This window comes from Rhinolophus hipposideros (genome assembly GCF_964194185.1).
Source record: "Rhinolophus hipposideros genome assembly, chromosome: 1".
In the NCBI taxonomy this organism is placed as follows: domain Eukaryota; kingdom Metazoa; phylum Chordata; class Mammalia; order Chiroptera; family Rhinolophidae; genus Rhinolophus; species Rhinolophus hipposideros.
The window spans coordinates 26,137,839-26,149,814 of record NC_138047.1 but is presented as its reverse complement, the minus strand read 5'-3'; the positions used below and the strand labels follow the sequence as shown (position 1 = coordinate 26,149,814).

Genomic DNA, 11,976 nt, shown 5'->3' with positions numbered 1-11,976 from the left:
GGAGCGCCCAAGATTACGGTGAAGGCATTAAGCCAATCAGAGCCGAGGCGCCGCCGCCATGCTTACTACGGGCGGAAGTGGGAAGGAAAGCTTTGTGCCAGTAGAAAAGCGCTGTGGAGCAACCGCCGCGCGCTTAAGAAATGGGCGATGGTTGTCAGGTCGCTTGACCGTGCCCTCACTTAACATGGCGACCTTAGTTGCTTCACTGACTTGAAGCCGGCGCCAGGGAGGCTTCCTGCGTCGGCCCACAAAGCGAGTTGGAAATGGTTTAATATTGTGGCGGCGGAGGGATAAAGTGACGCTTCTCTTCGCAGCTGGCTTTGGCACATGTGGGGCCCAGGGGGAGAGGGCGAGTTGGGACACACCGTCCCCTGCCCGTCCCCTGCGCGAGGAGTAGCCAGGAGCGAGGGTCGCAGAGCTGAGCGGCTGAGTGGGCGGAAATGCCCCTCCCAGGGTGCGGGCGTCCGCCTCGCGCTGGGGGAGCCGAGGTCTCTACTGCGCACGTTTGCGTCCTTCGTGAACCAGCTTGTTGTGAAGCACGAGGGAATTTGGGAGAGCCAGGTGTGCCTCCCGTCCCTCTCTTCGCTGCCATTTGGGCAGGTTTTTTACTTCTCGACATAGTTTTGGATCTAGACTTGCAGAATGATTTCTGAAGTCGGAATGGGTGACAGCGTCATCACAGCATTTTATTGACCATAGATTCTTAGGATGCGCCAGAATCGACTCCCAGACAAAGTGCATCCTCAAGCCTTAAAGACTATAGGTGCCACCCCTCTGTAGAAACGATTAGAATCAGTCAGGAAACGGGACTTCCATTTGTCCTGACTCCATCGGGAAGGAAAATTCCCCATTGTTCACAGTTGCAGGAAGATGTTGCTTCTCAAAAGGTGGCATTCCTTCTGTGGGGACAAAGCCCCAAAAAACAGTTTCCAGGCTCTCGGCCTCACATAGAAAGATGCTGGCTCGGGTAGTAAATGGCCATCAACTGTGATCAGATGGCCATCAGCTGTGGCTTGTTGGCCGTCAGCTGTAACCCGTAAGCCATTGGCCACTAATATAACTGCTGTGGCTACACTAGCAGAAAGATTGGGGGCTAGCAAGAGCGGATTGCAGAGAGGCGGATGCCGCCGGTGAGAATATAGTGATATGACTCCCCTACTTATGGCTCCGTGGGTGTTCCTTTTTGGCCTTACCATGTCCTGCGTTCTTATGTGGGGAGCAGGAGCGGAGACCCTGCACGACAAATGGCGCAGCGAGCAGGGTCCCCTGTGCGACACCTTCCACATAAGCAATGGACTTTATATAGTTTAGCTCCTCTGTATAAATTTTCCTATACTGATCTCAAAGAGTATTCTAAACTTTTGAGTGCATTTATTGCTGCTGAAAAGCAAAAATGACTTGCTGTGAAAGTGGGAGAAGACTTCAACATCAAAATAATTTTCTCTCCTAGGAATGAAAGAAATCATGAAGCTTTTCTTGTCCAAATACTGTCAAAATCTCAATTGCCATCGGAGAACAGAGAAAGTAAAGTGTCGTGGACTGGTTGTTTCTGCTGTATCTTTGGAGACAGTCTTCTGGAGACTGTTTCACAAGATTTCACCTGTCTACCCTTATTCCTTGCAAATGGAGCAGACTAATACAGCCACAGTTGGAACCTGGTTTCAGAAAACTTTTGACTGTTATTTAAGTCTTTTAGCAATCAATGCGCTGCTACTGAAATTCTTTGGTCTGTATCCTGTACCCCTCAGTGTCTGGACGTATCTTATACCATACATGCAGAGGATTCAAAAGCTTTATGGAACAGTGTCCGCAAAACACCTGGGGAAGTTAGCCAGGAGGAAGTTGAGTTATTCATGAGCTGCCTTTATTCACATTTCCAAATTTATCAGCCACAGGATTGGTTCAACATCTGTAGCTTTGGCACATACTAATGGAAAAATAAAGGTTCTGTGTCATAAATACCTTATTGGAGTGTTGGCATATTTGATAGAACTGGTAATTTTTCAAATTGAGTGAAGCCTTGTGAGGACTGTAAGGTATGAATTATATACCTTTTTCTCATTGATTATTTGCCTAATTGCTATGCTGAGAGGGACTGCAGGAGAAATGGGCATCCATCTCTGCATCTGTTTTCCTCACGTGCCTTTGGAGTTGCCCAGATGGAAGCCAAAAAGGACCTAGAAGAACAAAGAAGGTAATAGCGGATATACTGCAGCCAGGTGCTCATGTAATAGTCATGATGATCTGGGATGCCAGTCTCCAGAAAATGGTGAGTTGTTAATTTGTAAAAATTAACATCTTTCTAAAAAGTATGTAATGCTTGTTAGGTCATACTTTTAGGATTCATATGAGATATCACTTATATTGAGTATTCCTGATTTGGGTTTTTTAAATCTTTACTCCCTTTTAAGCAGTTTAGACTTGTATTCAGAGTGAATTTTTATCTTCTAAATATATTTCCCTAGCAAACTTTTGCTGTACAGAACTAGCAATAAAAAAAATCCTCTCCAAAGGAAACTAAGGATTAGTACACATTTTTAAGCCACTAATATGTTTATTTTTAATATTATTCAATTCTTATTGCAATGTTGAATTAAATATTCACTTTTATAATGAAAAAAAAAAAGCCCAGATTTCATTCTAGGAGCGATTTTAGAGTAGATGAATTAAGAGTTTACATGGGGGGAAACAAAAAACAAAAAATCTACAAAAGTACTCAGCTTCAATAACAATGAAAGGAAAAGTATTTTAAATAACTGAAGGTACTATTACCATAAATGATAAATGAGAACTTCTTGTTTTTGTCACCCTAGTCTTACAACAAAGAAAAACATGGTAGACAAAACATGGAAACATAGAAATAGGCAAAGATTTGTAAGTGTTCTTTTAAAGCAGCTCTGGGCTTGCACTTTTGATCGATTCTGTATTGACTGCACTATTTTACAGCTCCATAGGGGCGGATTAACTTGTGGTGTTTTTGTCTAGTACAGATGTGTATGATTTCTGTCCAGCAGAAAAGAGAATGCCAAAGGTTATAGTTGATGGCCCTGCGAGATACTAAGCTGCTTATAAATCTCAGCTCCTCAAATGCTCCTTGAGCCAATTTTAACATCTTATTAATCTCATCAACTAATGGGTTTAATAATATTTTCGGCATGAATTTATGTTTGAGAGAGAATCAAGATTTTACTTTTCTGAAAACTTACTTTAGCCCTTTCAGAGGTCATTCTGTTGAGATGTCCAAGTGGACTTACCTAACAAGCAATTAAACTGCCTTGCAAGGCCAATCAGTTATTCTCCACTAATGGCAGCAATAGCTGGAAAATGTACTGATGTAGTCTGGTAATTTGGGGATCTCTGTTGGATGGATGACAGAGACTTATTCTCTATCGGATGACAGATGACAGAGAATCTGTTTTGTCTGTCTTTTTGTTTGTGTCTTTGTGAGCTCAATTCAATCAACCCAATATTTGATGCCCACTGTGAAGGAACTCTTTGAGATTAGGACAGGTGAGATTTTGTATTTCTGTGTTTACTTTTGATCCATGGCTGAAGTCATACAACCGAAGCTATAAGCTTTCTTTGTGTTTATGTCTATAATTTAGAATAGCCTTTACCTCTAATTGTGCAAGTGTGAAATATTTCCCTATATTCAGAGGTTGTTAATAATTACTTCTCTTATGTTAAAGGAGCTCTGTACTGAGTTTTTACAGAGATAAGTACATAGGTGTCCAAACAAATCAAATATTCACAAAATTTACAGAAAATAAACAAATTGTACCTTTAGTATTTTAAATGTGCTAAACTTTTAGGGGAAAAATCATTTTTATAGAAACTGCTGGCTCAGAATCATAAAAATCCAAGTTTATATAACTAAGGTAAATCATTGGACAAATCAGACTGATTTGACAATTTTGGTTTAAGAAAAAAATAGTTTTATGTTTTTTCTCTGATTTATTAGTGCTAAGTAAATATAAGCATACAGTTTACTTTTCCATAAGATTTATTTTTTTCATAAAGAGATTGGTTAATTTGAACTTCATAACTTTCTTAATATTGGTTATGTGGGGACAGAGCCAGGAGTGCAATTTCCAGGCTCTCGGCCTCACGTGGAAAGGTGCTGGCTCAGGTAGTAAATGGCCATCAACTGTGATTGGATGGCCATCAGCTGTGGCTAGTTGGCCGTCAGCTGTAACCAGTGAACCGTTGGCCACTAATATAACTGCCGTGGCTATGCTAGCAGCAAATGGGGGGCTAGCAAGAAGATGGTGGCTGAGCTAGCAAGCGCGGATTGTAGTTAGCATTGCAGATTGCAGCTAACAAGTGGGGTTGGTTGATTGGCAGAAAAGCAGATGGCATGTTGCGGATAGTGTGGCTCCTGCTTCCTGTGTCTCCAACCCAGCCACCAACAAGAATATAGTGGTATGACTCCCCTATCTATGGCTCTGTGGGTGTTCCTTTTTGGCCTCACCATATCCTGCTTTCTTATATGGGGAGATGGACCAGAGACCCCGCATGACACCCTGCGTGACAGGTTATTTATCAAATAAGCTAACATTACTCCTATATAATGTATAAGATTATTAAAATGTATATTTGTGTTCAACTAAATTGAATCATTTCAACTAAATTTTTATAACAGTAACTACATTTTATAGTATGCCAGCTTAAAAATAATTTCCAAGATCCTTAGATAACTTAAAAATTTGGATTAATAGTAAATCAATTTAATGAATGAATGATCTTTTGTTACCTGAATAATTTCTAAGTGTGACTGAATACTGAACACTGATTACTAAGTATAATCTTAAGTTTTTGGTTTTTACTTTTAGATTGTTTTTTTTTTTTGTAATACACAGTGAGTGATTGGTTATACCTTTGGGTCATGTTAAGGAATGTGTTCATTTTGCCACTTTAAGAAGGTGTGAAAAGAAGGTGTGCGTGTGTGGCTGTACAGAATTGTGGTATATGCATACATGAGGTTTGCCAGTCTGCTGAAATGCTTATATGTAACAAACAGTTCTCAATGATCTGTCTCTCAGTTTTCTACTTGAAATTTAAGTCAGTTACTTTGGTTAACAGTTATAATTCATATGCATTATTAATCATGCATGATTAATATGCATGGTTAATATGCATATTAAGCAATAGGGACGAAATTAAAACTGTGCATGCAAAGTAATGGGATGACTTTTTGTTTTCAAGGAAAAGGAGTAGTTTTGTTCTAAAATAAAATAAGTTTGTTTTAGAATATGCAAGAGTATAATGAAAGATAAAATTTGAGGGTGTGAGAGAAGCAGATTTTATTCTCCTTAGTTTATTCTAACTGAGTCTGAAAAGAAACCAAGATATATGTTAAATTTTGACAAACTTTGGATGGGCTTATTCACCAAGTAATTGTTTATAAGAGGGGAGTATCATAAAACTTTTACTTCTGTCTACTATGTTAATACAAAACTAGAACTTGGCGTTCTCTCTGTTACATGATAGGTTGGTCCTAGAGCTTTTACCAAGCAGTGGCAAAAGGTTATCCTTTACCTTCTGAGTGATCGTGCCCAGATAGCAGAGATTCCATAGCTTGCCAGAATAATGTCTTTGATCATTCAAAGCTAAACACAGTGTTCTTCAGTTGTGAAAGAGCTAAGGTTCTTTACAATCCTGCTGCTTTCTTCTATGTTTATTTTAAAATATTTTCACATTGACTAAATAAGTAATGAGGTATTGATTCCCAGGCTCCTTATGATCCTATCTTAATGAAGTATCCAAATATCCTCTGATTAGTCTTTTGATTTTTTTCTTTCTTTCCCTTTTCTTCTTCCTCTTCTTCTCCTTCTTTTTCTTCTTCCTCTTCTTCTTCCTCTTCTTCTTCTTCTTCTTCTTCTTCTTCTTCTTCTTCTTCTTCTTCTTCTTCTTCTTCTTCTTCTTCTTCTTCTTCTTCTTTTTTTCTTTTTTGTTACAAAAATGGCTGTCTTTTACACAAGCTATTTTTGAAATTTCCCAGAGGGCCCTTGGAAATCACAAAGATGTATTCTGTCCATCTTATAAAAGGAGAGATACTGGAAATAAATGGGTTTGCTCTATATTTCTTTATTAGCTCAACAGTGTTGTAAGAAATGCATGGAAAAAATTGTCAAATCAGAAGAGATGCCCAGCCTTACCTAAATTATATTGATATCAGTAAAATGTTATTAATATCGTATTCCAAAATGTGTATGTTTTACGGGAAGGTCTATGAAGATTTATAAATCCTCTAACTGTCGCCAATATATTCTTGCTTGCAGGGGAAACATTGATTAAACCCTGATGAAATAGTTAGATACTGACCCCAGTAGAGAATTTTACTTTTCTCCATTCTGATATTATTGTAATATATTAACCACAACTATTCAGTCTCGTGATCACATGGGTGTCTGCTTCCCTCAGATACTTGTCTGAGGGCTCTACTGCTATAAGTTAAAATGTGTTCTTCATCAAAGAACAGTTGCAAAACCCTAGGGAAAGGACTGTAATGGGTACTTTAAACTCTTGATACGACAGAGTAGACTCCCCTTATAGCCTTTTGAGCTGATGTTGCTTAGATAACATTGAGACTATTTCAGTGAACTGAGTGGGGATTTCCAGGACTCTTCAGTCCAGAGGCAGACAATGTCATGACAGCAGAATACTGACCCCAGATCGAGCCACACAAAAATCAATTCCTCAGGACTGACCTGAGGTAAATTTCACTGTGCTATTATTTTGTTTGGGATATTGGTGGTATTATTTTCTAGTTTTCATGGAAATAGGAGGAATTTCTTTCCCTGTCTTGTAAAACTATAACTAACTCTCAATTTAGTAGCCTATGCTTTTGCAAACTGAAACTTTAATGCATTTTTAATTTGAAAATTTTTAAACTTTTGTACACTTCTAATGGTATTTGATTCTCACACCCTTCAGAATTCAGAAAACACTTTTTACTGAATCTCCTTACTTTTTATAACAATACAGTTATTTGTACCGATTTAATAATAATTTGTCCTTATTTTTACCTGAAAATAATGGGAAAATTAGCTGTGCAATCAAGACCATACCTGGAGTGTTATATTTGAGAATGATTCTTATTTGTGACGTCTAAATAGGCACTGCAGTTGAAATCCGGTAAACACAGCATCTTGTGCCTGGTAGTTGCTCGATATTATATGGCTCTCAGTTTGCAGAGCAAACTCAAATTGTTCTGATGGTTAATAATTATCTTGCTACACCTATGTAAATAATCAAAGTAACCAAATCTTAGGACACCAGCCTTTTGTATTGAGAATAATCTTTGGAAATTATTTCTGATTGAAAGTAAGGGAATCTGTCAAAGTAATTATGCAAACTTTGGAAATCTGCAAAAGAGATTTCTGGGTGCAGTGCCAGGCTTACCCTTTGATTTGCTTTTTACCGATTGGGCTGTTTTGCAGCTCTTAGAGATGCAGACCTGCCTGGTAGAAAAGGTAACCACAAGAATTGCAGTTTATTGCTCTGTAGATATTAAACAGTTTTTTTTTAATCTAACCGTGCAATCTTTCCCTAACAATCCTTTTCTAAATTGCCTGTTAAGTGCCCAGCTCTGCAAGTGCTCTTTGAGCCAGTACGAACATCTTCCTAGATCCCTTATTAATTAATGAGCTGGGTAAAGTTTTAAAAATGTGTTTATTATATATTTGTGTTAAAGTTAAGATTTTACCTATTTTAGCAGAGGTTCAAAATGTTTGCTAAATTAATGCAGAGCCCCACAGAAGAAGATCGTGAGTGTGCACTTTAAAGATGGGAGAGGGGGGCTGAAATCTAGCCCGTGCTCCATCCACAAAGCCTCTGCCCTGTCACTGGCCTGTGTCCATCCAGAGGAAGGCCACTTTGCCTTTACACAAAGATGGCCTGCATACAAAGATGCATCTTCCTGGCTGCTCTCTTCTAATTTGCGCAAAGGCACAGATAGACTAGTGGTATCCCGAAATGTATGTGTGGAAATAACAAAAACAGTTTCAAAGTATAAAACCCAATGAAGTAGGTACTGCATGAAAACTAGTATAAATATTTTGTGGGTAGCCTGGAAATATTTCTATTCTCTGAAAGGAAATCTGCCAATACATAACAAGCTTTGAGACTCACTATAATTTCATTCAGTGATTCTATTTTAGGGTACATAGCTCAAGAAAATAGTTTCTCCCCCTTTCTCCTCCAGAAATAGATGTGTATATAACCGCACATTAATAACAAAAAATTTCACACACTATACATAGTTGTACAAAAGACTATGTCAATACCTTGGAGTCTTTCTATAAATTAATAGTACATAAAAAAAAGAGCAAAATACAAAAATGTAAACTGTTTGATGGCAGGATCATATGTGCCCAGCCTCGTAGCTCCTGGCACATAGCAGACACAGTGCTCACTAAGAGTGTGAGGATAGAATGAGTTTGTATAGTACATACACACTTAAAGAGCATGTATAACAACCCAATTCCAACGAGGCGGGAAAGGATTAGAGACATGTGGAGGCTGTTGGCTGCCAGACTGTGGAATTCAAACTTTACCTGTCCAGGGAGAGCTGCAAAATGTTTTTCAAGAAGCAACATGATGAAAACAGTATTACAGGTAGTAGTTGTGACCATTTGAATAAAGGTTAAGGTGGGATATAGATGGCTCCAGTATTCCCAGTTTTGAAAGCTGGCAAAAGATGAGGAGTGAAAGATTCTCCATTTATATATGCTTAAGGAGAGTTTGAAGTGATACAAATAATAAAGGGCTTACTGTTTGATTCTTTTCCTGTAAAGTTGTATATATTTCTAATTAATTTGGTATTAATAGTCTTAATTTTTAAAAATCTTAATTGACCTTGTTCTGTGTTAAAGTAGAAACACCTTGAATTTCCCAGGGGTTATCACTAGAGGGCAACCTGATCATACCCACGTGACATCTTTCGAGCCTGACTACATTCAGTGTCGCCTTGGAGCAGCAACATCAGCCCATCAGGGTGCTTATTACAAATGCAGACTCTTGGGGTCCCCTGAGACCCACGGAATCAGAATCTATATTTAAACAAACGCCCCAGTGGCTGGTATGCACATTGAAGTTGGAGAAGCACAGCCTGTGGCACACAGATCTCTCCTATTTTTTTGTTGATGATGGTGTGGCATTTCTTTTCAGGTGCCAGGACTCAGTTACCCATTGCCTGTTTTTATCTTTTCTACTCTATCACTCCGCATTTTCCAATGGCCACTTTTCACCTTTACCTCAGAACAAGTGGAATGTATATTTGGGACAGCAGGACAGGACCCAGCCAACCCCACAGCTGCTCAACTCAAAAGCTGTTGGCTTTTTAAGGCCAACGCAGAGCAGCTGTTTCAACCCTCTTGCATTTCTGTGGGATAAGAAGATAAATTCTGGTTTTGACTTACCAAAACAGAAATAGAGAACAGCTGCTTTTCAAAGAATGTTTACCACCGAGGTCACATTTTTAAATAAGATATAGCTCTTGACATCAGTCTGTCCAGAAAACCAAACAGCATACCCAGGCTGTCCCCACACTCTCACAGCGCAGCAAGAAAGGGAAGAAAGGAAGTCGGGTTTTTTTATGGGCAGGGCCAGATTGGATCTCGGTGGGCAGGAGCCTCACAAGGGACTGGCTTGATGCATCTTTGCAATTGTTCCTCTCCGTAAGGGCACTGGCAGCTTTGGGGCAGTAAGTTTATTCTTGGCTCCATTTCTGCCCTTTATGCTGGTGGAATCCTACCAACCCACATCCAAATTTCCCTGTATTGTACTGATCTCCAAAGAGGAAGCCTTAGTTTGCCCTTGGAGATAGGGTTGCAGAGACGATGTCTTCCAGGTGTGGAAACAGCACGATCCCAGGGCAGCAGCTAGAGCCTTGACCCTTAACCTCAATTACAGTTCATGTTCTAAAAAATAACACAGCAGATCTCAAACTTTCCAAAGCATCCGAATCCCCTGAAGGGCTTCTTAAAACACAGATTGCTGGGCCCAACCTACAAAGTATCTGATTCAGTAGGTGTGAGGTGGGACATGAGAATTTGCAGTTCTACGATGCTCCCAGGCGGTGCTGATGCTGCTGATAGGAGAGCACACTTCGAACACCATTCAGACGTTCCACAGCATCTTAAGGCACTGCCGCACATTCCTGCGCTGAGTTATTTGTGGCAGGCTTGGGGATTTCTGTAAACATTAGTCAGCTTTTTCAGGTTTTGTTCCCCCATTTAAAAGACCATTTTAAACTGTTGAACTAAGTACAGGTTAAAATGTGACTTGACTTAGCCCAACCCCACCAAAGGGCAGGTTTACTCTGTGGATATGTTTCGTTTCCCAGGAAAATACCGTGTTTCCCCGAAAATAAGACCTAGCCAGACAGTCAGCTCTCATGTGTCTTTTGGAGCAAAAGTTAATATAAGACCTGGTATTATACTATATTAGATCAGATTTTATATAAAACCCGGCCTTATATAAGACTGGGACTTATATGATAGTAAAATAAGACCGGGTCTTATATTAATTTTTGCTCCAAAAGACGCATTAGAGCTCATTGTCTGGCTAGGTCTCATTTTGGGGGAAACACGGTAGGCCTACTAGAAAATCGGCCTCTTGCTTCTACCTCCATAATCCACAAGGTGGGGCTATTGGGCTGCCATGAAGGAGGCTGGGAAAATCCCCGTGATGTGAGGTCATCAGTAATGTTTCTAAGGGGACCAAGCTCCAGCTTGAAGAATGTACTGCAGGTTCCCCATAACCAATAGCACAGTGTGACTCCAAGAACTCCTGATGGTCCTCCTTCCTTTCCTCACCAACTCATCAATTTCTTCCCATCTTCCCATCAGGGTTTACAGTGACTTTTTGTAAGTGAGGTGTTGTGTTCTGTTAAAATGCAAATAATCTCAAGGGGGATAAACATTGTCAGTCACAAGAGTTTGAATTAGAACACTGAAGTATTTTGTAGTTTGGTTATCAAACATAGAAATCTTGGCTGGGAGATGGTAAGCAGTTACCAGCAGCCCTGCCCCTCCACCACTCTGAGGAGTGATGGGAGTAACATTAGTAAGATGGCAGAATAAGAGTTTCTACTGTCATCTCCCCCATGAACACTGATTTTGACAACCACCCCCACACGAGTACCTTTGTGGGAATCCAGGAGTCCAGCTGGGAAGTTCTAGTACATCACTGGTACAGAACCATCCAAGAATTGATGCATTGAGGAAGGTAAGAACAGTTTCACTTTACCTGCATCACCCCTCCCCTAAGGCAGCAAGTGCCCAGAGAGACCCCCTCAGCCCTCAATTTCTCTCATAGGGGAGAGGGAAAGAGAGAGGGAAAGCATAGTGAGTACCCAGCTTTCAGACCCCAGTTGTCAAGATCCATCATAGTTCCAAATGTTCTGCTTTGTTACTTCTGCAAATTTACTTAACATTTGTCAGAACAGAGTCCCAATTTCTGGACAATATGGCCCCACAGAGTAAAGGCAGTTTTCTTTATAAGAAAATTGTAGGCACCAAAAACAGGGCCCCTGCTGGTAATATTCTAGAGGCTTGTACAGCAGTGTTCAAGCTCCGACCTGAGTATACAAGTCCTCTGGGAGCAGCTCTCCCTGTCTGCCTCTCCTCTGCCCAGTTCCTCCTCGTTCCCCTCTGCATTTCATGGCTTTAGTTAACTGGAACTACTGGGAGTTCCCTGAACACTTAGGGCATTTTCCTGCCTCTGGGCCTCCACCCCAGGTTGGTGGGAAATGGGAAAGAGCCGTTCCCTTTAAAGGACTAAAGTGTAAAAGTGGGACCGTTATCTCTGACTTTCAGATGAGTCCAAACTGATGTTTCCATATCTATTTGATAAACACAAATATAGACACAGTGAAAGTCATGTCAGCCAAAATCACGTAGACTAAAAATGAGGAAAGGCCAAATATAGAAAAAATCCAAATGACTTAATTGAAAAGGGAAATATATGCAG

General features: G+C 40.1%; 1 pseudogene across 1 annotated transcript; it reads left to right on the top strand.

Annotated features, from left to right (window-relative positions):
- Window positions 1–327: 327 nt before the first annotated feature.
- On the top strand, window positions 328–2,016 carry LOC308499064 (centromere protein L-like; annotated as a pseudogene). The gene is made up of 4 exons: window positions 328–561; window positions 708–901; window positions 1,283–1,484; window positions 1,945–2,016. The product of its transcript is annotated as a centromere protein L-like (transcript).
- The last annotated feature ends 9,960 nt before the right edge of the window (window positions 2,017–11,976 follow it).